Source organism: Tamandua tetradactyla, chromosome 7 (assembly GCF_023851605.1).
Source record: "Tamandua tetradactyla isolate mTamTet1 chromosome 7, mTamTet1.pri, whole genome shotgun sequence".
NCBI classification, from domain to species: Eukaryota; Metazoa; Chordata; class Mammalia; order Pilosa; family Myrmecophagidae; genus Tamandua; species Tamandua tetradactyla.
The window spans coordinates 57,613,709-57,638,646 of NC_135333.1; the positions used below are offsets into that span (position 1 = coordinate 57,613,709).

A 24,938-nucleotide genomic window follows, 5' to 3' on the forward strand; every position below is an offset into this window, starting at 1 on the left:
ACGGTCAAACTCTCTGCCCTCGAGGACTGTATATTCTAGCGGGGGGAGATGCACAATAACAAAATGAAGAATATATAGGGCATCAGATGCTGCTATGTGCTACAGAGTAAAATAAAGCAGGGCAAGGAAGTTCAGAATACGAGCAGCATGGAATAGGGAGCAGCCTTTTATACAGGGAGCCCAGGGATGATGGGGGAATCCGAGAAAGAGCCCAAGGTGTGTGATGAAAATGCTTCGGGATTAGACAAAGGTGGTGGTTGCACAAAATTGTTAATGTACTAAATCCACTGAATTGTACACTTTTAAATGGTTAATATTAAGTTATATGAATTTCACCTCAATTTTTAAAAAATTAAGCAGCTTTTGCTTGCTTTATTAAGAACAGAATACAGGCAGGCAATGATCTTCAGTCCCTGAAATAACCAAAATGTTAAGAATCACTGGTTTGGGTTTGCAAGAAAGAAGGGGTGAAGGAGAGATGTGTTTCTGAGCTATGTTTCACATGATGTGGCTCTCAATTTCTCTTCCACCACCCTTGTTCTTCCAATAGCACTTACCCTTAGAAAATTACAAGAGGAGGGTGAAAGAAAAAACTTTATTCTAGAAAACTTCTCTCAAAGGCTTGAAAGCAAGAGGTGGGGTGGAATAAGAAAGAGCAAGACATTGGGGCCCAAACCAAGATATATTAAGTAGTAAGAAGACCTCATATCTTGGGGGGGGGGGGGGTATTTTGGAAGCGATAATTAAGTAATAAAAATAAAATTTTTGCCCAATTTTTGACTGGGTGTTTCTCTTTCTGTTGTTGAGTTGTAAGGATATTTATATATTTTGGATATTAAACCCTTATCAGATACGTGGCTCCCTAACATTGTCTCCCACTGAGTAGGCCACCTTTTTACTTTCTTGACAAAGTCCTTTGAAGCACAAAAGTATTTAATTTTGAGGAGATCCCATTTACCCATTGTTCTTTCACTGCTTACGCTTTGGGGACAGAAACCACTTCCTATCATAACATCTTTAAGATACTTCCCTACATTTTCTTCTAGGAATTTTATGGACTTAGCTCTAATGTTTAGGATCGCTGATTCATTTTCAGTTAATTTTTGTATAAGGTGTAAGATAGGGGTCCTCTTTCATTCATTTGGATACGGATATCCAGTTCTCCTAGCACCATGTGTTGAAGAGGCTGTTCTGTCCTAGTTGAGTAGACTTGGCTGCCTTGCCAAAAATCAGTTGTCTGTGAGTATGGTTGAGAGAGAAAGCCTGAGGGCATGTATAACACCAGAAGGAAAGACAGAGAAGAAAGACTAGAACACTATAACTTAAGAATGTCTGGAGTGGGCAATGACAGTGAATAAATGTACAAATATAAGAACATTTGTTCATGAGGGAGAACAAATGAATGTCAACATTGCAAGGTGTTGAAAATGGTATGTTATACAGGAAAAAATACAACTAATGCAAGCTAGCGTCTATAGTTAACAATAACATTATAACATGCTTCCACTGAATATAACAAAGGCAATATGCCATTAAATGCCAATTAGCGGGGATATGGGGGAAGGATATGCAACTCTTTGCAGAAGAAAAAGAAATGCCCTCATATAGGCTGTGGTGATGAAAGTATTACTAATGTGATTATACCAGGAACTATTGATTTTTTATTTAGGTTGGATTGTATGATGTATGAATAAACTTTAAAAATTAATAGATGGGGGTGCAAGGGTAGTTCAGTGGTAGAATTCTCACCTGCCACAAGAGAGACCCGAATTTGATTACCAGCACATGCACTTCCCAAACAAAGAAAGAAATCAACAAAAACAAACAAACAAAAATTCAACAAATGGTGCTGCAATAGCAGGATACTCACATGAAAAAGAATGAAATGTGACCCTACCATGCAGCACACACAAAAAAACAGAGGTACAACTGCTGGAGAAAATGTGGAGATAAAGATGCACCAAATCACTGTTGGTAGGGAAGCAAAGTGGTGCAACCTCTTGGAGGGCAGTGTGGTAGTTCCACAGAAGGCTAGGGTTGGGGATGCCATGTGATTCTGCAACCCTGTTGCTAGGTATATACTTGGAGTAACTGAGAGTTCCAAGTATATACTTGGGGACAGAATGGACATTTGCACACTGGTGTTTATGGCGGCAATGTTCATGATTTGGAATGGATGGTAGGGACTTAACGGTACATGGCCTAAGGAACGGAAGGGGGAACTGTGGTATATACATACATACAACAGACTACTGAGTGGCTGCAAGAAGGAATGAAGTTGTGAGGCATGAAACTAGGTGCATGAACCTTGAAGGCAGTATGTTGAACGAAATGTCAGATACAAAAAGATAAATATGATCATGCCTAACTCATATGGACTAACTATAATATACAAAAACTAGGAGAATTGAATTTAAGAGCATGGGTTATCAGGTTGGGGCTTACTGTAAAGATTCTGAGATTGTAAGCCCTTATAACAGTCAAATCTATTCTAGGGTTCTAACTGTTATTTCTAAATTCTGAGATGCTATTTCTGTATAACCTGGTCATTCGCTGCAGCTTCAGGTATTTGTGTGACACCTGAGACTCAGAATTACAGCTTTGAAGGTATGAAAGTCAGCAGTACCACACACGGGAACTGTTTAAAAAGTTGAAAAAGTGATCAGACTTCAACTAGAGATATGATTGAAGCTTATCTCGATAGGGACTAAGTTAAATCAGAACACAGGGTAAAGGATGATATGGTTCATAGTTTAAAACTTCTAGGTGAAGCCAAAAGAGAGAAGTTTATTTGGTGCAAAATTTATATTTTTGATAGCGCATTATCTAACTTAACTTGTATGATCCATTTACTCAAATTACATGGACCATAATTACATGGAAACTTGAATAGAAAGTGAGATCTTTTTGGTTTGTACAGGTTAGGTTGATGCCCCAATATATCCCAGAGTAATTTGGGCAGAGAATAAAAAAGTATTTGCAAAGGCCCCTGGGGGACTAGGGAGAAAGGAGGAAATATTCAACTTCCCCATCTGGGGAATTCCTGATATTCTCGCAAGCAGTGGGATCAACCAATTCAATAGGCTGTGCCCTCAACCTTGGGGTTCACCCCTATGAAACTTCCTCCTGCAAAGGAGAAGCCAAGCCTCCTTATAATTATGTCTAAGAGTCACCCCCAGAGAACCTCTTTTGTTGCTCAAATGTGGCCTCCCTAAGCCAACTGGGCAGGTGAACTCACTACTCTCCCACCCCCACCGCCACCACATGGGACATGACTTACAGGGGTGAAAATTTCCCTGGCAACATGGGATATGATTTCCGGGGATGAGCCAGGGCCTGGCATTCGGAGTCAAGAGGTTATCTGGAGGTTATTTTTAGCATTATATAGATATCCCTTTTTAGTTTGTGGTGTATTGGAGTGGCTAGAGGGAAGTACCTGAAGCCTTTGAACTGTTTTCCAGTAGCCTTGATTCTTGAAGATGAGACGGTATAACTATATAGCTTTTACAATGTGACCATGTGATTGTGAAAACTTTGCGGCTGACACTTGCTTTATCCTGGGTATGGACAGATGAATAAAAAAATAAGGATAAAAAGTAAAGAAATATTATGAGGGATAAGGGGTAAAAAAAATTGAGTAGACTGCAATACTAGTGGTCATGAGTGGGAGGTGTAAGGGGTATAGGATGTATGGGTTTTATCTTTTTTAATTTCTTTTTCTGGAGTGATGCAAGCATTCTAAAAATGGTCATGATGATGGAATACACAACTATGTGATGATATTGTCAGCCAATGATTGTACATTTTGGATGGATTATATGTATGTGAAGATATCTCAATAAAAATAAATATTTCTTTAAAAATCAGTTCCCCATAGATGAGAGGATTTTCCATTTCTAAACTCTATGTGATTCCATTGGTTTGTATATCTGTCTTTGTGCCAGTATCATGCTGTTTTTACCAATGTAGCTTTCTAATATGCTTTAAAGACAGGAAGTGTGAGAACACCAAATTCATCTTTCTTTCTCCAGGTATTTTTAGCTATTTGGGGCACCCAGCCCTTCCAAATACATTTGACTGGGTTTTCTACTTCCTTGTGCTGGTTTGAAATGATGTATGTACCCTAGAAAAGCCATGTTTTAATCCTAATCCCTTTTTGTAAAGGCAGCCATTTCTTCTAATCCCTATTCAGTACTGTATGTTTGAAACTGTAATTAGATCATCTCCCTGGAGATGTGATTTAATCAAGAGTGGCTGTTGAACTGTATTAGGTAGAGGCATGTCTTCACCCATTTGAGTGGGTCTTGATTAGTTTCTAAAGTCCTATAAAAGAGGAAACATTTTGGAGAATGAAGGAGATTCAGAGAGAGCAAAGCAGAATGACATAGCCACGAGAAGCAGAGTCCACCAGCCATCGACCTTCGGAGATGAAGAAGGAAAATGCCTTCCAGGGAGCTTCATGAAACAGGAAGCCAGGAAAAGAAGCTAGCAGATGACAACATGTTCGCCATGTGCCCTTCCAGATGAGAGAGGAACCCTGACTGTGTTCACCACATCCCTTTCCAGATGAGAGAGAAACTCTGTGTTTGCCATGTGCCCTTCCACTTGAGAGAGAAACCCTGAACTTCAATCGGCTTTCTTGAATCAAAGTATCTTTCCCTGGATGCCTTAGATTGGACATTTCTATTGACTTGCTTTAACTGGGATATTTTCTCAGCCTTGGAACTGTAAACTAGCAACCTATTAAATTACCCTTTTTAAAAGCCATTCTGTTTCTGGTATATTGCATTCCGGTAGCTAGCAAACTAGAAGATTCCTCAAAATAAGTTGTTGGGATTTTGATTGGTATTGTGTTGAATCTATAAATCATTTTGTGTAGAAGTGACATCTTAACTATATTTAGTCTTCCAATCCATGAACATGGTGTTCTAGTTTGCTAGCTGCTGGAATGCAATATACCAGAAACAGAATGGCTTTTAAAAAGGGGAATTTATTGAGTTTCTAGTTTACAGTTCTAAGGCCAAGAAAATGTCCCAATTAAAACAAGTCTATAGAAATGTCCAATCAAAGGTATCCAGGGAAAGATACCTTGGTTCAAGAAGGCCAATGAAGTTCAGAGTTTCTCTCTCAAATGAGAAGGCACATGACCAACACACTCAGAGCTTCTCTCTCGGCTGGAAGGGCACATGGCGAATATGACATCATCTGCTAGCTTACTCTCCTGGCTTCTGGTTTCATGAAGCTCCCCGGGAGACATTTTCCTTCTTCATCTCCAAAGGTCGCTGGCTGGTGGACTCTGCTTCTCGTGGCTATGTCGTTCTGCTCTCTCTGAATTTCTTTCTCCAAAATATTTCCTCTTTTATAGGACTCCAGTAAACCAATGAAGACCCACTCAAATGGGTGGAGACATGTCATCCCCTAATCCAGTTTAACAACCATTCTTGACTAAATCACATCAACCAGGGATATGATCTCATTACAGTTTCAAATATGCAGTATTGAATAGGGATTATTCTACCTTTACGAAATGAGACTTATATTAAAACATGGCTTTTCTTAGGGGGCATACTTCCTTTCAAACCAGCACACATGGTATTTCTTCCATTTACTTAGATCTTCTTCAATTTCTTTTAGCAATGTTTTGTAGTTTTCTTCATATAGGTACTTTATGTCCTTGGTTAAATTTATTCCTAGTTTATTCTTTTGGTTGCTATTGTAAATGGAATTTTTTTCTTGATTTCCTCCTCAGATTACTCATTACTAGTGTATAGAAGCACTACTGATTTTTGTAAATTGATCTCGTATCCTGCCACTTTGCAGAATTTACTATCTCCAGTAGCTTTACAGTTGATTTTTCAGAACTTTCTATATATAGGATCATGTCATCTGAGAACAGTGAAAGCATATTTCTTTCTTTCCAATTTGGATGTCTTATATTTCTTTTTCTTTTTACCTACTTGCTCTGGTTAGAACTTCCAGCAGAATGCTGAATAACAACAATGACAGTGGACATCCTTGTCTTGTTCCAGATCTTAAAGGCAAAGCTTTCAGTATTTCACCATTGAGTATGATGTTAGCTGTGAGTTTTTCAAATATGCACTTTATCGTGTTGAGCAAGTTTCCTCCTATACACATTTTTTAAAGTGTCTTTTATCAAGAAAGATGTGATTTTGTGAAATGCCTTTTTCAATGTCTCAATAGAGACGATCATGTGATTTAGTTCCCTTCAATTTGTTAATGTGGTACATTACATAATTCATTTTCTTATGTTGAAACATCCTTGCCTACTTGGGACAAATACCACTTGATCATGGTGTATAATTCTCTTAATATGCTGTTGGATTTGATTTGCTAGTATTGTTACGGATTTTTGCATCTTATTCATAAAAGAAATTGGTCTGTAACTTTCTTTTCTTCTCATGAACAGACACTTTTCTAAATAATAAATACAAATGGTTCAAAAGCATATGAAAAGATGCTCAACTTCACTAGCTCCCAGGGAAAGGCAAATCAAAACCACACTGAGATACCATCTTACCCCTACTAGAATGACCATTATTAAAAAAAAATAGAAAATTACAAGTACTGGAAAGATGTGGAGAAACAGTACACTCATATTCACTGTTGGTGGGAATTAAGAAGTATGCAGTTGCTCTAGACAGACAGTTTGGCAGTTCCTCAGAAAGCTGGTATAGAATTGCCACATAATTCACCAATCCCATTACTAGTACATACTTGGGAGAACTGAAAGCAGGGACACAAACAGACATTTGCACACCAATGTTTATAGTGGCATTATTCACAATTCACAATTCACAATGGATGGAAACAGCCCAAATGCCCATGAACAGACAAGTGGACAAACATATTGGTATATATGTATGATGGACTATTACACAGCTGTAAGGCAGAATAATGTCATAATATATGCAACAATGTGAATGAAACTTGAGGGTATTATGTTGAGTGAAATAAGCCAGAAATGAAAGGACAAATACTGTTAAGTCTCACTAATATGAACTAACTATAATATGCAAACTCTGAGAGTTAAAGGTAAGAACACAGGTTATCACGAAATAGAAAGCAAGCAGAGATTGGGCAATCAATGCTTAAGAAGTACAGAATACTCAATAAGGTTAATTGTAAAGGTTCGGAAATGGATAACATAATATTGTGTGAGAGTAGCACAATACTGTAAGTGACATTAACAAAGCTAAGTGTGAGTATGGTTGAAAGAGGGAGGCTAGAATCATGTATATCAAGAGAAGAAAAGTTAAAGGATAAAAACTGGGACTGTATAACTTAGCAAAACCTAGAGTGGACAATGGTGGTTAATTTTACAAATATAAGAAAATTTTAACATGAACAAGAACAAATGTTATGTCACTACTACAAGGAGTTAAAAATGGGATGGTAAAAACAAAAAAAGAGTGGGCCACAGTGGCTCAGCAGGCAAAGTTCCTGCCTGCCATGCTGGAGACCCAGCCTCGATTCCCAGTGCCTGCCCACGGGGGGGGGTGGGGGGGGGGGAGAAAAATGTGATGGTGTATGGAAAAAATACAATTAAGGCAAACTAAAGTCTATAGTTAACAGTAATACTATAACATTCTTCATTAATTGTAACAAAGTCAATATACCACAGCTAAATATAAATAAGAAGGGGATATAAAGAAGGGGTATGGGATTTTTTTCCTTCTTTCTTTTCAGAAGAAATGGGAATGTTCTCATATAGATTGTGGCGGTGAATGCATAACTATGTGATTATACTAGGAGCCAATGATTGTACACTTAGAATGGACTGTATGGTGTGTGAATAAAACTGCTAAAAAATAACAAAAATGGGGTGTGGGGTAAGGGGAATTAGATGTTATATTTTTGAAGTAATGAAATGTTTTTTTTTTTTTGGAGTGATGAAAATGTTCTCCAAGTGTGGTGATGAATGCACTACTATATGATGATACTGTGAGCCACCGATTGTATACTTTGGATGGATTATATGTTGTGTGAATATCTCAATAAAATTGCATTAAAAAATAATGCAATACTAATGTACAAACCTCTTTCCACTCTTAATTTCTGGTTTTAATTGAAACGTTATTTAATAGTGGCTCCTTATTCAGAATCGATTTTGTTTTTTGATCAACAGATATTATAATATTTAAGTAGTTTTCAAGCAGTCATATGTTACATGGAGTTTTTAACAGGAACATTGCTAAACTGTTACCAAATGCCTTTTCAGCATTGACTGATGGATCATATTTTTCTCCTTTAATTAAGAGATTTTTAAAGTACTGAACAAGGCTTGCATGCCTGAATTAAACTCTATTTGCCAACATTTTGCCAAATATAGTCTTTAGTTTTTGTTAACTGGGCAGTGATATCAGAATTGATACTTACCTCATATAATGAACTTGGGAGGTTCCATCTTTTTTATAGTTTATAAATAACAGTAGTTCTCAAACTTATTAGTCTCTGGGTCTCTTTACAGTCTTAAACATTATTGATCTCCCTAAAGATAATGTATCTATGTGAGTTAGATCTTCTGGTATTTATCAAGTTAGAAATTAAAATGGAGAAAAACTGTAAATACAAGAATATACAGACACATTATATGTGATGACATCTACAGACCTGCCCTGTAGTCTAGTGAGGTAACACGAATAAAATAGTCAATTAATATTTCTGTATTACTGTGAAATTAGTTTTGACCTTTTTGGATCCTCTGAAAGGGTATTCAGCCCACTCTTTGAGAACTGATGATTTAAAATAATACTAAATATTAAAATCAAATGGGGAGGGAAGAAAAAGAAACAACAATGGAATTATTTGTTATTTAAAAGTGAGCTAGATAAATATGATCATGGGGACATAGGCATAACAATGTGATGATACTTTGAGTGGTGTGTCAATATATCTCAATAAAAATGTAAATCAAAAGAATAAATTTATTGAGACTCCAATGTATCAGGCTACCTTGGCACAGCTAGTTGTCAGCACAGTTAACATACATTCTCCTTTCTCTGATGCACAGTTAACATACATTCTCCTTCCTCTATTGCACCATGCAAGGCAGTCTTCTAAAGACCACACACCTTCTCTTACAGAAAGAATTTACTGGTTTGAATAGTCTGTTTGGACTGGCAGCTTTGATTCTCCTGGAAACGTATCAAACTGGCATTCTGTTTTATCTATCATTCTCTTACTAGTTTGGTTTGTGTCTCAGTCTCTTTAAGGTTGACCATCTCTGGGTGTACTGCTAGACTCTGAAGGACAGACCCTGAGGCACAGTGATGGCCAGGCACCCAAGCAGGCAAGGCTGATAGGCCAGCCAGTTTTCTCTATGGCATCTCCATCTTGCTTCTTTTCATTATAAGCCATGGAACTATGTCATGAAATATCTGTGGGCTTTGTTTCTTGAAAGAGAAGTTTTTCCATGACAGTATTTTGTACACACAGACACAAAACATAGATGCCTCAGCTACAGAAAAATTCAGAATTGTACTAATACCAGATAAACTGATGTAACCACTCTGGATCAAGTCCCTTTATGGAGTAGGAAGAAACCATGGCTAATACTAATCCCTAAATGGCCCCCAAATGCCCCATCTAAGGGTCTTCTATGACCTTTACTAGACTTGTTTCCAGATCAAGGATGGAAAAGAGAAACAAGCAGAAAATCCACCTCTGCCATAAGGAAAAAACTACCCAAGCAAGTCACTAGATAAATTTGAAAAGATTTGGGCAAGGTGGAAAGGCAGAAATACCTCTGTATTATTATTTTTGACAGGTGTGGGAAATTGAATTGTGTACCCAATTTGGACATGTTCTTGGTCTTGGCCCACATTCTGGTATGGACACATAAAATCTCTTCAAGAGCTGTGCTTTAATCCAGATTACTAGAGTCAGTCCCCCAGAAGATGGAAGTCAACAGGACCCAGAAGAGAAAGGAGATGACTCTGTGCACTGACGTATGAAAAAAAAGCCAAGGGCCCATGATCACCAGCAGCCTGCCCCACATGCCACAGTCTTTGTAGAGAAAGCATCATCTTGCAGATGCCTTGATTTGGGACATCTAGCCTCAAAACTGTGGACCAATAAATTCCCATTGTTTAAGCTGACCAATATTACGGTATTCTTTTAGCAGCTGGATAACTAAAGCAATAGTTCAAGCTGCTTCTCATCAGTAAGAAAAACTATCACTCAGCCTTCAGCTTGAACTGCTGGCTCCAGGTTGTATGTCCCATTATAAGATGGTGCTGCTGGGTAGGAAGACATTTCTTACTGAAAGCCAAATTTGTCTTTCTGTAACTTTCCCCCACTGGTTCTCAATTAGTCTACTTGAGCCAGAACAATAAGCCTATGCCTTCCTTCAACAACAGATACTCATCCTCCAACAGTTAGAAGCAGCTATCATGTTTCCATTAAAACATGCATTCTGCAGGTTAAGGAGCCACTCCAGGATTTCAGGAGAGCATAAACACAGTTTTTACACAGGAGACGAAAAAGAGTGACTTTACTTCATGATGGTAAAAGAACCGGGTTCTAGAGAGCTAAATGTTGAGTGACACTATTAGATCTATGGTGAATCCCAAAATGAGCTACAGACTCAAAATGATTTGGCCAAAAGGCAATTTTAGGAAACCTATGGATATCCTTGGTTCAGATACTGGGAACCACACTTGTCCGATCTCCAAAGCTTATCCCAGTGAGAATGGGAGGGCAACACTGAACAACCATTTCCTGGTTCTGACCCTGTCAACGCCTGTTTGTAGGACTTTCCTCTCTGGACCCATTTCCCTTGATGGCTGATGAAGCTTCTAAACCATCTCTAAGCATCTCTTCCATTTCTCCAGTGCAATGACTAATGATTCTAACTATTCTCAATGAACTATAAATAGGAATCTCATAGTAATTATTAGACTATAAGCAACTTAAAAACAGGGACTGCTGTTCATCTTTGTGACACCACAGCTTACCACTGTGTCAGATGCATAGTGAGTGTTCAATATAGGTTTGTTTAAAGAACCGTACCTGCAATGATTTCACCAGTCAACAAATAAACCCAAGTAGGAACAAGTGCTGGCATATCATGGCTAGAATTAGCTTCCCCATATCTTCTGGGAACCACAGGGCCCTGGGTGGGGTGCAGATACCCCTTCACTGGGGCCATGGGTGGGCTCCTTTAGAACATGAGGATAACAACCCCATCTACCTTGAGAGGCTGCTATGAGGCTCAAATCAGACATGAGCAGAAATGCTCTTTGGAAAATTACACAGAATTCAACAAATATACAAAGATCAGTGTTTTCTACATTGTCCAGGCCTACCCTGGGGAACAAATGAGATGTCTGACTAAATTTCCTCTCATCTTGACTGTTCCATGATTCCGTCTTCTCCCTTGATTTTCCTGAACCAATCAACTACATCCTCCCTCATCTCTACGGTGAGGCACGAGACAAAGCCAAGACAACTGAGGGTCCTAACCCAGGATTTTGTTGAGAAAGGGGCTCTCAGCCACCACGGGGATCCACAGAGACAGGCCAAAGTTGAGAAAGTGAGGAAAGGGTGCTGTGTTACAAGGCCAGGTCACGTGGGGGGAGCAGTTGTCAGAGTGGTGCGACCCTGTGATGGACAAATCAGAACTGCATCCCTCCCCTATTCTGTTTCCCCTCCCACCTCCTTCTCTGAGTGAAAAACATTCTAAATATAGACCTGAATCGAGCCAAAGATAATAATAATAATAAATCAGGTTTAGAAACTAATACTGACTAGATGTTGGAAAACCTAGCACAGTGGGGCTGTATTAATACATGTGTGGTGTTCAAGCTACATAACCTGACTGACCATGGTCACTCATGAGAAGCCTACAATGCAGTGTGGGGTTCAGGTTTGCGTGTCTCCTTTTAAGGGAAACTTTAACAAATTCACACACCTCCAGAGAGAAGCAGTCACAATGCTTGAGCCATCTGAAACCATGCCCTATGAGGAAGGGTTAAAGAACTACACAGGAGATAAAGAACAAGACTACGAGATCCAAAGGCAGCCATTTACAAATATAGGAGAGGCAGTCTTGCATTTTATGTTGCTCCCCTGAGCAAAAACTGGAATGCTGGCTGGAAGGTATAAGGAGATGGCCCCCAACTGTCCCACAGTGGACAGCAATGGAACAGGTAAAGAAAGAGAAAGGAGAATGGAAGCAGAGGATGAAACATGGAACTACATAACATAGTGAATCCTGTTGTGAACGATGAAGGTGGTTAGTAGTACACATATAAGAATGTTCTTCCATGAACCAGAATAAATGTATGTCACACTACAAGGTGTTAATAATAGGGTGGTATATGGAAAAAAAATAATACCTAATGCAAACTACGGACCATAGTTAAGAATAATATTTTATATTTAGAGGCATAGCTCACTACTATAGCAAAGTTGATATTTGTAATAACTTCTTACTTGATACTTTGAGAAAGCACAGTTTTGATAGTTAATCAAATGGTATTTAAGATACTGTTTAATATTTAGAATTCAAGTAAGTCTGATATCTGTATTTACAGATTTTTTTTCCTTCCTTGCTTTAATTTTAAATTGGTTCATGAAACATATCGTACAAACAGGTTTTATGATGATTACTTAGATTTCTTTTAATATGCCTATGGATAAGCTAACTAAGATATGCATTTTAGGTGGTTAAGATATCCACGTGTTAATTGTAAAAGTATTTATATCTTCATATTTTCCTGAAATAATAAAAATATTTAATAACATAGGTCATTACTATAGTAATGCAGATATTTTTAAGAACTTTCTATTTGTATCTCGAGAACATTCACAGTTTCAACAGCTGATCAAATGGTATCTAAGTTAGTTTTTAATACTTAGAGTTTAAGAACTTTGCTATTCAAATATGCAGATTTTTTTTTCCTTGCTGCCTTAATTTAAGTTGGTTTATGAAACTTATAAACACAGGCTTTACAATGATTATATGTATACTTTATTTAAATATACCTATGCTTAAGCTAAGATATCCATTTTTGGTGGCTCTAAATGTATTGTTTGTTTTCTTAAATAAAAAATATGTAAAACAAAACAAATAAATAAACTAAAATAAGAAAGCTAAAAAAAAAAAGAATATTTTAATATTCTTCCATCAATTGTAACAGAGGTACCACACCAATGTTAAGTGTCAATAATAGGGAAGTACATACGGAGTTTTCTTTCTGGAGCAATGAAAAGGTTCTGAAATTGATTGTGGTGATGAAAGCACAACTCTGTGATTATAATAAGAACCAATGATTATACACTTTGGATAGATTTTATGGTGTGTGAACACAACTGCTTTTTTAAAAATTACATTAAAACTAAAAAACAAAAAAAAAAGAAAAGTCAGTGAGAAGGAGGGAGGCCCGGTAGCAGCCAGATTAGCCATCTGTCAAAAATGTTAACAGTGGATTTTCCACAACACAGGCAGTCAAACTGCTGGCCTGGCTCCGACTGCCAACCAGGGACCCTATGATTCTGGGGAGACTCAAGGCCCATCCTTACTGTGCCTCTCACCAACCCTGTGAGTTTGTACATTGCTCCACTTCACAGTTTGGAATGATCTCAATGAGCCATTTCTTTTTTGCATGGGCAGGCAACGGGAAAAAAATCCGGGTCTCCGCATACCAGGCGAGAACTCTGCCTGCTGAGTCATCATGGCCCACCCTGACCCATTTTTTTTTTAAATATAGTAACAAACAAACACAAACATCTTAAATTATGATCACTCCGTTCTACATATATAATCAATAATTCACAATATCATCACATAGTTGCATATTCATCATCATGATGAATTCCTTAGAACATTTGCATCAATTCAGAAAAAGAAATAAAAAGACAACAGAAAAAAATTTCATACATACCATACCCCTTACCCCTCCCTTTTATTTGATCACCAGCACTTCAACCTAAATTTACTTTAACATTTGTTCCCCCTATTATTTATTTTTATTCCATATGTTTTACTCGTCTGTTGATAAGGTAGATAAAAGGAACATCAGACACAAGGTTTTCACAATCACACATCACATTGTGAAAGCTATATCATTATATAATCATCTTCAAGAGACATGGCTACTGGAACACAGATCTACATTTCCAGGTAGTTCCCTCCAGCCTCTCCATTACACCTTGACTAACAAGGTGATATCTATTTAGTGCGTAAGTATAACCTGCAGGATAACCTCTCCATTTTCATTTTGTCTCTTTTCACTCTTCCCTCTTTTGGCCACCCTGACCCATTTCTATTTTAAACATTGCACTGCAATCTGAAGTGAATCCAGGTGTAAAGCTGCTACCTTAACCTTTGGTCATATATCTGACCAACTCGGGTAGCCAAGGGGCTGCGAGGTACATACATGTGGGGTAAGACGTTCCTCTGACAAGCTCTGTGGAATGCAGTGGCTCTCAGTGACTGCTGCTGCCATCTCAACTGTGCTGCTAATCCCTCTCCATGCCTCCTGGGAGTACTTGGAGAGAATTATGGCAACTCTCACCAAACCAAAGACTCAAAACCTAGCTCAAAACTCCAGAGTAAGAAGATTGTGGTTTTGAGGCTGGGAGAAGTTCAGTGGACCTCATTTCTACCTCCACTACCAAGTGATTACTGAAACCTCATCGATTCACAAAAGTTGGATATGAGGTTCACATACCACACAAAAATACTTCGATTGTATAACCAATAGATATAGTCTTTAAATATGTTTCCTGCATCACCCTTTGAAGTCCACTGGTCTAATCTCCCTTGAAAGAACTTCCTGATCAGCTGCAATGAGGCCAGCAGCCCTGAGATCCATGGAGGCATGCTCCTCCCAGGTAGCCCCCAGGCAATGACTCAGCACAGACGGTCCTAGGGCCTGGCTACTCTGCTCTGCCCTACACAGGACTCCTCTACAGGCTGTATTGCAGACTAAGGCTCTTCCTACCCCATCCTGCTTCCTTACCCTTCTCCCTTCACAGGTATCAAACCTGCAACCCATTCTTTTCAGTTTTCACAGGCATCACCCCAAAAAACCTTTTTGTGCTTCTAACTCCTTCATCTACTTCCTGAAGGACACAACCAACATATTTCCCTTCAAAATAAAATAGTTTGAAAATAATCTGAGAGCCATCTAGTGCGTATTGAGTAAGCATGTCCAGAGGTCAGGGTGCTGGGTGAGTATACACCCAACAATTGGCTGGCTTATGACTCAGCTCAATGTCATCGGCCACTGTGATGAGTCTGGTGATTATAGAGTGTGGCTTGGAGCTATGTACCCCAGAAAAACATGATCTTAATCTTAATCCATTCCTGTGGGTTGTGAACTTCTAGCAAATAGGCCCTTTTGATGGGGTTACTTCAGAGTTATGGTGTGGCCCAACTGAATCCTATCACTGGAGGCTCTATAGAGAAGGCCACAGAGAGAGAAGCCAGAGGCGTTAAGTCAATGGAACCAGAAAGATAAAGGAGAGCCCAGGAGAGGCCACCATGTGTACTGACATATGACAGAAAAGCCAAGAACCAAGGATCTCCAACAGCCAGTTCCAGAATGCCACAATCTTCCAGAAAAAGGCATTACCTTGGTAACACCTTGATTGTGAACTTCTCCCAGCCTCAAAACCACGAGCCAACAAATTCCCTCTGTTTAAGGCAACCCACTGCATGGTAATTGTTTTTAGCAGCAAGGAAACTAAACATACTGCTTTAAATCGATTTACCTTATATCCACAATTGATCATCATTTAAAGATAGGAAGCTTGGGAAACACTGATGCTGAAATACAAGTTAATGTAAAAGTAATGAGGATATGTTAAAGACACAGGGAACTATTTTAAGCAGTTCCCACTGACCAAATCTGGTATGCTAAGCAAATAAAAATATATGATAGTAATAGATTATAACCTAGAGAAAAGTAAGAACCATTAATAAATTCAAATATAAATAAAATAAATGAATATATACATAAATAGAGGAGAAGGTATAGCTTTTCTATACAAGTAGGATGCCAACAAATAAATATAGAAGAAATTATGGAATTCAGTAATCCCCATTTCATCATCACCATAGTACTGATTCAGAGAATCACCATCAAATGGGTGAACATTTGATAAGAAATAGGACATTAGCAGAGTCTCAAAGTATCTTCCCATAGGATATTTATTCATTATGAAGGGGAAAATAGTAACCCAACAACAGAGAGGCCTGGCACACACCACTTCAACAAGTGATCCAAGTTAAAATCATGGTAAAGGCACAAAGAAATACCCTGTGTTCCCTGACAGGACACGCTGTGGAGGACACGTTACCATTTCTGAAGTATTCCTGCTAACAACAGAGCCTGAACCTCATGGTATAAAAGCAACAGACAAACCCAAATTGGACATTTTAAAAAATAAGTAGCCTATATTAAAAAATATCAAGGTCATGAGATGCATGAAAGACTGAGCAGTGATCTAGATGAAAGAAACATGACAACTAACTGCATCATATGGGCTTGGATTAGATTCTGGATCAGTAAACATGTGTTTATGTTTTTGTTTTTTGCTATGAAGGACATTCAGGGAAAACTGGTGAAATTTAAATAAAGTGTGTATATTACCAAGTGATGTATCGGTGTTAATATACAGATTTTGCTGATAGCATGTCCTTGTTTTGAGGACATATACTCTGAAGTATTCAGAGACAAAAGGGTATCTTGTCTGCACCTTACTCTTAAACAGTTCTTTCTCTACACGTCTTCCTTCTCTACACATACACAGATATATATATATCTCTTTCTCTTTATAGAGCTAGAGACAGAAGTAATAAAGCAAACAGGGTAAAATGTTAACATTTGCAAAATCTGGGTAAAGGCTATATGGGAATGTTTAGCACCATTTCTGTAATTTTTCTATAAGCCTGAAATTATTTCAAAATGAAAAGTTAAAAGCCAAAAATGTTAAAGTTCACGAGGCGCACAAAACAGTAATTCCACATATTTGCTTCAAAAGGCTCTCCATCAGATTTAGAAGTGCTTATACCTGATCAAACTTCATATATAATGAATTATGACATCTCTGCTATTTCAAAAACTAATGTTGAAAGATAAAGAATAATGACAATTTATATTTAATTAGACTTTTGTTGGCAACAAAAGACCTGACATAACTAATGAGTCGTTTGTAGAGAAGCAACCTAGAATAGCTACCTAAACCTTTCCCATTTCATCATTATATATTATATAGTGTAATATAAACTATGTAGTATACACCATACTATTTAAATATTATAAAATTATGCATACTGAAATACTATAAAACATCAGTTTATATTCTACAATGACTTCTATTTATTGTTTTCTTTTTGTGAAAGGCTAGCTACTATGGCTGGTCTTGTCATCTGGTCCTGGCCAGTGAGATCCAAGTGGAAATCTAGACTACAAGGGCTTCTGGGAAACCTGTTTGCACCCAGTCCAGAGCCAGTGCAGGGAGGACTTTCAATAAATAAAATACCTAGGAATATATTTACCTTCCAAAATTACTACAAAGCTACAGAAATCAAAACAGTGTGGTACTGGTATAAGAAAAGACATATAGACCAATGGAATACAATTGAAAGCACTCACATATGGCCAATTGATTTTCAACAAGGGTGCTAAGTAAAATTCAATGAGAACAGACTCTTTTAACAAATGGTGCTGGTAAAATTGGCGGACCACATGCAAAAGAACGAAGTTGGTCCCTTACCTCACACCATATACAAAATTTAAATCTAAATGAATCAGGCACCTAAATATAAGAGTTAAAACCACAAAACATTTAAAAGATAACACAGGGGAAAATCCTCATAGCCTTCTATTTGGCAATGGATTCTTAGATACACCAAAAGCCATATAGCAAAAGAAAAAAGTAGAAAAACGGAACTTTATCAAAATTAAAAACTTTTATGCAAACAACATTAACAAGAAAGTGAAAAGACAACCTACAAAATGAGAGAACATATTTGCAACTTTTATTCTTGCTATCCAGAATATATAAAGAATTCCTACAATTCAAACAATGACAAGATAACCCAATAAAACATGGGCAAAGTAGAAATGTGAAACAGCTCAGCCACTGTGGGAAACAGTATAGTGGATTCCTCAGAAAGTTAAATATAGAATTTCCATATGATTTGGCAATTCCGCTACTAGGTGCATACCTAAAGAAATTGAAACCAGAGATTCAAGCAGATACTAGTATACACCAGTGTTCATAGCAGTACTCTTCGTAAAAGCCAAAAAAGGTAGAGACAGCCCAAGCATCCATAAACAGAGAATGTCGTACATATGTACAAGGCTGGCTTTAAGGAATGAAGTTCTATGACAAGCTACACATAGGAGAAGCTTGAAAATATTATTCTGAGTAAAATAAGCAAGGCACATAAGGACAAATACTGTATGGTTTCAATTATATGAGATACCTCAAACATGCAAATGCAAAGAGACAAAGTAGATTACAGGTTACTAGGGTCTGGGGGGCCGGGGGGTGGTAGAGGTATTTATTGTTTAATGGGTACAGAGTTTCTATTTGGAGTGTTATATTATTAATGTAATTACAGTCCTTGAATTATATACCTATGGTTAAATGGCAATTTTTATGTTATATACACTGAAAGGCTCAGATGCCCAAGTTGCAGGGTTGGAGGAAAGGCACCAAAAGGGGAAGAAAATCCTGGGTCCCAGCAAGTCAATGTTAGGCCAACCTGGAAGAGAAGGATGCACCCAGAAGGAGTATTTTTGGCACTCCCTACAATTTGTTAAAATTTGTTGACCCATATATATGAAAAAGAATTTTCTTCACAAAGTATTCAATACCCAAGAAGCCCCTGTACATTGTTTCTGAACTGTAAGAGTCCTTCTTTGAAGAACACCTGGGCCATTTCAGCCCTTTCCATAATGAAGCTGAGATTGAACTACTAGTCCTGCTATCACTTCATGGCCTCTGCAACAGGCAGGGTCTGTTGGAGAGGGTCTGCAATTTGGATGTCTTTGCTGATGCAAGGAGCCTGAGCAGGAAACTAACCAAGTAACCATTACTCAAAACTAAGTGTCACATGTGCATTGAGTAGTGAATGGAGGTCACAAGGACAGTATACGTTCCCAGAACGGTCAGACAAGTTAACCTCTGGAACAGATGCTAAAGCACCAGTGAACAACTGGATGAGCTGAATCTGCAGAAAGAGTCTGATGCTGTGTAAATGGATTGCTGATTGAAACTAGGGGTAGATGCCAAAATCCTCCCAAAAGAACGAGGGCAACTCAGTCTCAACCATGAACTCCCCAGTGCCTCTCACACTTCAAGTCCTGATGCTATAGCACAGTTTTTATGCGTCATACCTGGGCTCTAGTAAAAAAGGGAAGAAGCCAAGTGCAATTCCGTCCCACAGTGTCTGAAGATCAGGAAACCTGACTTTAGTGACAGCGCGAGGTTCTCAAGAGGGAACTAACTGATGCAAATACCTCTAGAGTCACTTTCTCAATCTTGGCACTAATATTTTGGGCCAGATACTTCCTTGCTATAATGAGCTATCCTGTACACTGTAGGTCACAGGGTAGCATCTGGGGCTTCTGCCCACTAGATGCCAGTAACAATCTCTCAGATGTGATAAGCAAAAATATCTCCAGGTGATAGCAAAATTGCCCTAGGTTAAGAAGCACGGTATACGAGGAAAAATTCAGCACAGGCTAATAGCCGAGTGGGTAAGTGTCTTAGAGTGCTGGACTGACTCTGCACCTCGGCTCCTGTGTCCCCGCTGAGAGAGTCAGAGAATAGGATGTATAATAAGAGCTTGAAGGCCCTGGGGGCAGATAGATATGGGATGTAATTCTGGGCCTCAGTCCAGTCACCTGATTATTTTTTCGACCAAATGATCCATGAAGGGTACTCTCCACCTAATAGATTCCTCATGGAAAGTAATAACTTAGCATCCTGGCTATGTAAATCAGCTTTTGGTGTCTGTGTATTGAAACCTGAGGCTGATTTGCAGGACAATCTAGGGAGGGAAAAAAAGTGTATCTGAATATGCAAAACTGATTTCTAAACTCAAATCATGATATAGATTGATGGTTTCCAACCCTAGCACCATTTAAGAATCATCCAGAGAATTTTTTTTTTTGAACCAATGTATAAATCCCATCCAAGACCAATTAAATAAACCCATTTGCAATGTCTTAAAAGCTTCTCAGCTGGTTCTAATGTCCAACCACATCAAGATTCACAGTTCAGTTCACAGCTAGCCAGTTTTCACCACCCTCCTAAGCACAGTGCCAGCTATAGGCCAAGCATCAGGCTGGGGCTACTGCAATCAGGAGAAGAATATACCTGCCTACAAGGATTTCATGCCCTGCCAGGTAAACAATAGGTATACGCTTTGGAAACAATTATTAAACCAAATCGTAGTGAAGTCTAGAGGTGTTTTGGGGAGATTTATAAGCAAATAATGAAAATAAATGAACATGCTAAGTGAAGGACCTCTTTGGAGTTGATTTAAGTGCTACATCTGCAGACTTTTTCTATGTAGCTTATGAAAAGCCACTTAGCAGCCTTGAATGGGTTTTTGTTGTTTTTAAGAATGAAGAACTGAGCTAATCTTCTCCAAGCAGCCTACATAAATTCTTAGCATATGAAATTGCTAGGTGGTTTCCAGAGAAAATTTTCTGCTGCTTCCTACTACCAATGCCTAGAAAAGTCCCTTCAGTCCCTTTGTCCAACATGAAAGGAGGCCCAGTGAAGTCCCCCAGGGTGCCCAGCAGCAAGTAGGGGAGGGGAGGACTAAGTCACCTGATGATAGGGTTGGGTGGACACTTCTAGCTTATCCTGTGCTACACAGGATCAGAAGCTGGGGAAAAGTTAAGCAGCAAAAATCCGGGTGCCAGAATTTTTAGACTCAGATCTTAATTTTTAGATCCACCAATTTCCTTCCTATAAGTTGATTTACACCCATTTATCAGCAGAGACAAAAATGCCCGAGAGTTTCCTAAGATCCCTCCTAGGTGTGTTACCACTCTCACATGTTGAGAATACCCCTATACATAGTGGCGTCCCATAAATCCTCACAAGTTTAGGGGACTAACAGGATCGGCAGTTACAATAAAGCCCACTTTGAAGAGGAAGAAACCAAGACTGTGAAAAGTTAGGGGATTCATTCAAGGTCCAGCATTAGTGACTGCTAAGTTCACTGTCAAAGTCAGAGAGGAAGAAAACGCCTCCCCCAACAACCTGGAGGCCTCAGGGAGAAAGGGAAGCCAGGACTTAATTTTGGGCTACCAACTCCCAGAGGGCAGAGGTGATGGTTAAGAGACCCTGTTGTGGCAAGATATGGCAAGAGACGCCACAGCCAGAAACTGCAGCAAGTACTGTAATCATTCACACAGTATTCACTAAGTACAAGGCCTTATTGTGTCACATGAATTAAGCTATTTATTCTTCACCAAAACCTACGAGAAGACAGACATCATTTTACATCCATTTCATAAAAGAGGAAATGAAGCAGAGAGATGTTAAATAATTCACCTAAAATTAGAGTGCTAGGGCCATGGTGGCTCAGCAGGCAGAGTTTTCGCCTGCCATGCAGAAACCCGGGTTCAGTTCCCGGTGCCTGCCCATGCAAAAAAAAAAACCTCAGAGTGCTACTAAATGGCAGAAGTGGAATTTGAACCTGCTATCTAGCATTACAACCTTCTTCTTGCTCTCCAGGCCATCACCGATAGATGAAGGAAGAGAGATTCATTGGGAAAGGGAACAAGACTGGAAAGTACAGTGTCTCCCAGAAGAAATCACTCTAAGCGTATGCGTGAATGTGTGTACGCATGTATGTGTGCACATATGTGGGTGCGTGCACGTGCGATTCAGTGCTCTGCTTCTCTAGATCTTGCTGGGCTTAGCCTACATCCACTTTTTGAACCTGAGGCCAACAGGGTGGTCTGAGGGGATTGACAGCCACACAAACTTCAGCTAACTCCACAAGAAAGTGAGAACCCTGGGGAGTCGGTAAAGTCATCCATAGGAGGCCTCAGCCCTCAGCTCTCTCGGCCTTTGCCCTGGGGCCTGGAATGGATTCAAATTTAACCACATTTGGGAATCATCCAGCTGAGACAGGGAATACACACAGAGGTCTTGCCTCGCTCCTCTACTGGCTTCCAACTGGTGTCAAGCACAGCCAAGGCTCCATATTCTCTGCCCCATGTGCCAGAGGCCGAGCAGAGGGAGGAGGCCTGGGTGAGGCCCAGGAAGGGGGCATGCTGCTTCAATGACCATGGCAGCTCTACCCACCAGATCAAAGTTCACAGTTATGCCAGCTCCTCTGCACTTCAGAATTAAACACCAACAGCCAGCCATTAGAGGCTGGTCCCAGGGGATGGTAGGAAGGGGGTCAGTTTCCTGCTTCCCTCTGACATGGCACTAGATTAAAGGCTGGCCCACTTGCTCACTGGCCTCCCATTCAGTCAGACTCTTCCTTCCCACTCTTCTTTTCTGGGCCAGCATAAATTACAAGACAACTTCTTTTCATGGTAGTGGGAGTTTGAAGTTGCATGTACCCAGGAAAAGCATGTTCTTAAATTTAATCCATTCCTATTGGTGTAAAATCCACCATAAGTAGGATCTTGGGATGAGGCTACTTCAGTTAAGGTATGACCCACTCATTCAGGATGGGCAATCTTCTTACTAGAGTTCTTTATAAGCAGAATTAAATTCAGACAAAGAGAATTAGAAGCAAGAAGCTGAGAGCAACAAACCTGAAAGAAGCAAGAAGCTGAGAGCAACAAACCTGGAAGAGAAGAGAGAGACAAGCAGAGGCCACCACGTGCCTTGCCACGTGGCAGAAGAACCAAGATCACCGGTGGTGGGCAATACCTTGATTTGGACATTTCATGGCCTCAAACTATAAGCAAATCAATTCCCATTGTTTAGATCAATGCATTTCATGTTATCTGCTTTAAGTATCCCAGGAAACTAAAAGCATGATCCACAGACTATTCTCCCTCTTCCATCTCAGTCTCCCTCCATAATATACTTGATACTAAGCTGGCAACATTTCTTGTGCCTCAGGGTTTTCTACATCCAGGAATTGTAATCTAGCCCTCCAAGGCCTGTGTGTGTGTGCGTGTGCGTGTGTGGAGGTGGGTGGGTATGTGCACACTCACATGTGTTAAGGATGAAGGAAGAAGAGACAAAGGAGTAATGGGTCTCCAGATGAACTGCACCCATAGAAAGTGTGAGGGGCTGGAGAGAGGAAAGAAGAGCGTGGGGTAGGAGAGGAGGAGGCCAGAAATCAGGGATCCTGGCTCCAAATTCTCACCTTTTAAAGAGTATCACTCACATGGAAAAAGAATGAAATGCGACCCCCAAAGCACAGCATACAAAAAAAAAAAAAGAAAAAAAGAGTATCAGTACCAGCCTCTACAATACACGACCAGGTTCTATCTTAGTTTTCTGAACACGTTCAACAATTTTTTTATTTGTCAGAGAACTAATCCAAAGAATAGGACATTTTAGTTTGGATCATTCAAAGTAGACAGACACTGAGCTCCACAGAGACAGTGTGAGGGCAAGTGCAAGTTGAGAGGGAGCTGGGCGACCCTGAGCCTCAGGGACAAAAATCAACTAGACATGGGCAAAGGAGACCCTAAGAAGCCGAGGAGCAAAACGTCATCATATGTTTTCTTTGTGCAAACTTGGTGGGAAGGGCACAAGAAGCACTCAGATGCTTCAGTTAACTTTTTGGAGTTTTCTAGGAACTGCTCAGAGAGGGAGAAGACCATGTCTGCTAAAGAGGAAGGAAAATTTGAAGACATGGCCAAGGTGGACAAGGCCCATTCTGAAAGAGAAATGAAAACCTATATCCCTCCTAAAGGAGAAACAAACAAGTTCAAGGATCCCAATGCACCCAAGAGGTCTCTTTCAGCTTTTTTCTTGTTTTGTTCTGAGTACCACCCCAAAATCAAAGGCAGACACCCTAGCCTATCCATTGGCGATGTTGCAAAGAAACTGGGAGAGATGTAGAATAATACTGCTAGAGGACAAACAGCCTTATGAAAAGAAAGCTGCTAAGCTGAAGGAGAAATATGTAAGGGATGTTGCCACATGCCAGACTAAAGGAAAGCCTGATGTGGCAAAAAAGGAAAGCCTGATGTGGTAAAAAAAAAAAAAGGCTAAGAAAAGCAAGAAAAAGAGGAGAAGGAGGAAGATGAATAAGATGAAGATGATGATGGTGATGAATAAATTGGTTCTAGAAGTTTTTTTCTTGTCTATAAAAGTTTACCTCCCACCCTGTGTACCCAACTCACTCCTTCTAAAGAAAAAACTTGGAATGTAAGGCTGTGTAACATTTGCTTTTAAATTGTAGAGTGTCCTTTTTTGTATAGTTAACACACTACCAAATGTATCTTTAGATAGCCCTGTTCTGGTAGTCTTTTCAATAGCCACTAATCTTGCCTTGCACAGTATGTGGGCTGTAAATTGGCCTGGAAATTTAAAGCAGGTTCCTGCTGGTATACAGCAAAAATTAGTTATTTATGGAGACGGTAGTATTTTCATCTTCAGTTGTCTCTGATGCAGCTTATCCAAAATAACTGTTGTTCTGTTAACTGAATACCACTCTGTAATTGCAAAAAAAAAGGTGCTGCTGTTTTGTTGAATTTTTAAATTAGTATTGTTGTCCTTTCCATAGTCTGAAATTATTCTTCTTGGGGGGGAAGCTAGTCTTTTGCCCTTTTTGAATCATATGATATTATGACTGTTCATCTTTTCATACAGTTTACTGATAAGCTTTCATCTGCACACTCATGATGGGGATAATAAAATTGAATTACAAGCTTCATCCATAGCTGAAACTCTGAAATCTAGATCAGCTGAAATCAAACTTTGCAAAGCCCAGTTACCAGATTTACAAAGTG

The 24,938-nt window shown here is 39.3% G+C and overlaps 1 protein-coding gene and 1 pseudogene across 3 annotated transcripts in view; one reads left to right on the top strand and one right to left on the bottom strand.

The window, feature by feature from the left end:
• PFKFB3 (6-phosphofructo-2-kinase/fructose-2,6-biphosphatase 3) overlaps positions 1-24,938 on the bottom strand; it is a 99,777-nt gene that overhangs the window by 40,850 nt on the left and 33,989 nt on the right. The window contains exon 1 of one of the 3 annotated variants that reach the window (XM_077169484.1): positions 8,398-8,413. The exons of the other annotated variants lie outside the window; for them this stretch is intronic. The gene's annotated coding sequence lies outside the window, so the exon portion shown is untranslated. Of the gene's footprint in view, positions 1-8,397; positions 8,414-24,938 lie in introns of those variants that run through there. 3 annotated transcript variants of the gene reach the window in all.
• On the top strand, positions 23,653-24,045 carry LOC143691257 (high mobility group protein B1-like 1 pseudogene; annotated as a pseudogene).